This window comes from Capsicum annuum, chromosome 3 (genome assembly GCF_002878395.1).
Source record: "Capsicum annuum cultivar UCD-10X-F1 chromosome 3, UCD10Xv1.1, whole genome shotgun sequence".
Taxonomy (NCBI): Eukaryota; Viridiplantae; Streptophyta; class Magnoliopsida; order Solanales; family Solanaceae; genus Capsicum; species Capsicum annuum.
In genome coordinates, this window is record NC_061113.1 from 228,964,350 (window position 1) to 228,969,569 (window position 5,220).

Genomic DNA, 5,220 nt, shown 5'->3' on the forward strand with positions numbered 1-5,220 from the left:
ATATAATTGGTATAGTTTTTTTTCAATAGAAAACCAAACCAACCCGATCTATGTACACCCCTAATTGCAGCCCCCAAGGGTCGGAATTAGAGCCCTCCCTCCCCTCGATCCCATAAACCATCATTGCAGCAAGGCTGCTATTGCCGTCGCAATTAGAGCCCCCCCCCCCCCCCCCCCCCCCCCCCCCAACCAAAAAAAAAAAAAAAAAAAGATCCCACTATCGTCTTCCCCTCCCGTCCCCCTCCCCCAAATTACAACGTCATTAAAGACCCCCACCCCCAAACTCCCAATCGTCCTCCTCCGCTGCAATTGCCACCATTAAACTAAACAATTCAACAAAATACCCTCACAAAGACACTCACAATACATATACATACACATCACTCGCATACATTGGAGAGAGGAGCTCCTCTGATCATCATACACACACCCACACACCAATACAAAAAAAATACACTACACACATACATAGAAAACGAATAAAAGACAAAGAGAGACGAGAGAAAGAGTGAAAACGGAGACAACTGAAACAAAGAGAGGGGAGGGGGCTGATTTTTTATGGAGGTTTACGACGGATTCCAGCGAGTTCTCGTCGGAAGTCTTTCTCTTTCGCGGTTCCTCTCTGTTTTTTGTGTTTCAGTTTTAAAAATGAAAAAAAGTATTTAAAAGGTGAATTAAAAATGAAAAATTTAAAGAGTGATTTTTTTTAATTTAAATTCATTTAATATTTAATCTTTTATGTAGTATTTGAAAAATGATGTGAAATTTAATACAATATCTACAAATGACATGGAAGATGATGTGACAGCAATTGTGTTACACACACCGGAATAGGGTTTGAAATATTATGTTTTAATGAATTCAGGGGTTCAGATGACAAAAGTCTAAGTAGAGACGTTCACTTTACAAGCTTAGACAATTAGAAGAGTTCACTGAGTTATTTGGAGGCTTAAGCATATCATCACACTTTTATGTACAAAGAGCATATCATTAAGGGATCGTTTGGTAAAGTGTATAAGCACAACACAAAATATAATGTAGTAGTAATACTTGAATTAGTAATGTTTGTATTAGTTATGCATGTATTATTTCTTATACATTGTTTGGTTTGATGTACAAAAAATAATATATCTTACATAATTTCTTCAAAAGAAGTGTTTGCTTACTAAAATACCCTTCTTTGACTTTGTACATTTTTTTTGCAACAAAGTTCTTTTGTCATCTCAAACATAATTAGTATTGTTGAACAAGTACGTAGAGATTTAGGCTTAATTGCAAGATCTTCGTCTTTGCATATGAAATGTTACGCAAACGGATTAACATAGTCGAAACAAAAATAAAATACAAGATGTAAAATTAAGGAATAGTCTCAAAAAAAAATTTATTCCGTTTAAAGACCCTCGAAGCAAAGCAAAAATATGTTGCGGTTATTTAAATCAACTACTTATTGTTGTAATTAAAATGGTAGGAAACGAAATTGTGAAATGTTTTGAGAAGATTCACTGTTGAAAATTAAAATGGCAGGAAAAGAAATTATGAAATATTTTGAGAGGAAAATTGAGGGGTATTAAAGTCATTTAATAAGTTAATGCATGTGTTAAAAGTCTTTGTATTACTAATATATAGGAAAAGGAGTGTACTACTAATACACAATTCAATACACGATAGAATGTATAACTAATACTTGCATTAGTTATACATAGACACAAAAACGTACCAAATAAGATCCTAATAGTACACATTTACTAATTTATGCATTATATTTTCCAATATCTCTACCAAATGACCCCTAAGAGTAAATAAATGGGTTAATGCATGGAGAACTTTTAGAACTAGTTAGGATATTTTATTTTAGAATTCGAAGTGTTTCAATTAGACACTTCTAATTTAATCTTTTGAAAAATTGAGTGTGTGTTCATTATCAATCTATTAGATAGTTAAGTTGATAAAACATAGTATAATATAACATATCCTTTAATTGTAAAAGTCAATCACCTCGAGTAGAAAATATATGAGGTTATATGGCTTAATGAAGTGAATGCGCATAATTAAAGAAAATCACATATTTTATGTGGTTGTTTTTACTATTTAATAGGCCAATGAAAATATACGAAAAAAATTTAAAATTTGAATAGAAAGTGTTTAATTGAAATACTTTATTAGGAATTGAAGTATTCAATTGAAACAAGGCGTAATTTGATTATCTAAATGAAATGTATAAATAAATATAAAGTGTTGATTATGCATTAAATTAGTTTTCAACTATTAAAATATGTCATTTGTTCTAAAAACATATAAAAAAATAAATAATATTCACTTAAGAAAAGCTTAGAGTAAATTAAGTTTTTTTAATACCAAAATCACATGAAGACAAAAGTAAATATCTAATTAGTTTTTTATTTTTGGCTGTAAGGAAATTAAAAGAAAAAAAAAGGAAGAAAGAAACAAAAAAAAATCTCACCTTGACTGATACCAATGATGAGGGACAAAAATCATGGGACATTAGGTGATTTTTACTTATTTATTGAAATCAAACTAGAATAATTATCAAATATATATGGACACAAATATTACTAAATACTAAAGGACATTAAGTAGGTGTGTGCAAATTGAATCGAATACTTTATTATTTTATTTTTTAAAATAATGTCGAAGAAGATAGTCATGGACGTGAAAAATAATACTAAGGGACATCATGTAGGTGTACGCAAATTAAATTGAATACTTTATTAGTTTATTTTTTAAAATGATGTCGAAGAAGATAGTCATTAACATGAAAAAAAATACTAATGGACATTACGTAGGTGTGCGCAAATTAAATTAAATACTTTATTATTTTATTTTAAAAAAAAAATGATGTCGAAGAAGGTTGTCATTGACATGAAAAATAAAGTGTTGATGAGGAGAAAATGTACAAAAAAAAGAACATCAACATCATTTATTACGTAATTGTCCCCATTTGTTTGATCAGTCTTAATAATTTAATGTTGGGTTGATGTATATTTTATTGTTTGTATATGGAAGATACTGGTGAGTGCACCAAACCCTTTTTCTTATTATAGAGCTCAGTGGAATTTTTTGTGGAGTGAATAGTAGTCATTTGGACCTTATTAAAGTCCAAGCCACCCTCCCAAGCTTGTGGATCAAAAATTTCCTAATTTTTTCTGCCAGTGCTAGACAAAGAAATTATAAAAAATATAGGATATGGAGTCATCTTTGTTAGAAGTATTTTATTTGTAATAATATAAAAAAAAGCTTTTGTGTAAATTTAAATTTAGTCGATTTCAACATAAATATTAAATATCAGATGAAAATTTAAATAAATAAATAAATATATAAATATTGCAAGTTAAAATATAGCTCAAAGTTGAGGATTATTCAAACCTTTTAAAGCGTTCAAGAAATTCATCTATTTCTAACGCGGGAATACGTTTATATCCCCCACCCCCACCCCCGGCCCTACCCCTCCGTTGAAGGTACTCTTAGACTCTGGTCAATATTGAATGCATGAATAATATATTCGAGAAATTAATGTTGAAATCTAACTTTAGTACCATGTTAAAGAAATGACTATGAGCCTAAACTCAATTCTAAAAATTAAGTAGTTTAAAGAGTGAGAACTGTCCAACCATATAAAGAGTCCAAGAAATCTATCTATTTCTTATGTAAATTTACATGTATCACCCAGACATTATTCCGACTCTGTTCGATACTATCTATTTGAGGAACCAATATCGAGGATCTAACTTTAATACCATGTTTTAAAGAAATGAGTTTTGAAATTAGTTCAATCCTAAACACTAGCTCAACAGGAATCAATATCTGAAACCTATCTGACTCTAATACCAAGTTAAAGAAATCAATTTTAAACCTAACTCAATCCTAAAAATTATCTCAGAAAATAAAAAATTATCCAACTATACAAAGAGTTCAATAAATCCATCTATTTCCAATATGAAATTCCACTATTCACAAACGCAGTGAATAACATACTGATATTTAGGTGTGAATTAGAAAAAGAAATAAGGATTTATTTTTAAAATAAATCTTTTTGTGCTTTATTGTATTGTAGTAATAAAATAAGTTATCGATGGGACCAAGAAAGTTTGGTAGTAAATTGGAATTGGGGCTGAGAACGTGACTATATTAGACTTAGAGCCATTATAATTGTGGGGATACCCATAAGTATTTCATTCCATTAGTGGTAATGCATTGCCTTTGTTCACGTGCATTGTGCATCCACATTGTAGGAAGCATATTTATAACTTAGTTATAAAAATTCAATAATGTTGGTGATCATGTACAAAAGGACTGTATCTAACCATCACGAGACTAAATGATTGGTGCTTCTCTTTTTTACTACTAGTATTATTGATCGACTTACATGTACATCGACTAATTCATTACACAAGGTGGTAAAGCCAGCCTGGCTATGAATACTTCTCTTGAGTAACCATGCATGCTTATCACAACTCAAGCAAATGAGTTTACTAATTGAAACTTGAACATGTAATTTTCAAAAATTGTGTGTTATTCTTATGCTTCAACGATATATTCTCTTAATGGAGGATCATATGATTAAATGATGATGATAAAGACCGACCGCGAGTAGTGACTAGAGCTCCTTATCTCAAGCAATAATTTTTCGAATAGTAATGATTAATCCTCCTCACCTCACAGATCAGCGTTTTCAGCCGTCATGTAAAATTAGAAGTTTTGAATGATTCTGACAATACCTATAATAGTTAAGTTCATAATCATTCTAACAATAGAAGAGACATACATTCTGGATAGTGAATATGAGCGCACACGATTAATTATATGCAATTATAGTTCTAAGATTCAATTCTGAACGGACTCCTCAGCTAAGAGAGTAACACGTATTATTGTGCATAAAATAATTCATGCTAGGTTCTTTGGTTCGTTTACCCTTTTTAAGTAGTTATTTCATGTGAAGTGAATCTCTTGCCTTCACAATGTCTTCCCTATAATAGAATTGTGGGTCATGATAATGATATTATTTGGTAACTAAAAGAGGAATGTGTTATCTTCATATGTTTGCAATTGACGTTTGATCAGATTTGCTAATTTTATAACCTAATTATAACGTGAATAGATTCATGTTCTATTATGAAAATTGACATCATGAGAAGTCAAATATCTATATGTCTTATAAATAAAACAGATGTAGTAATACATACTCTAAAAAGAAGTTTTTCA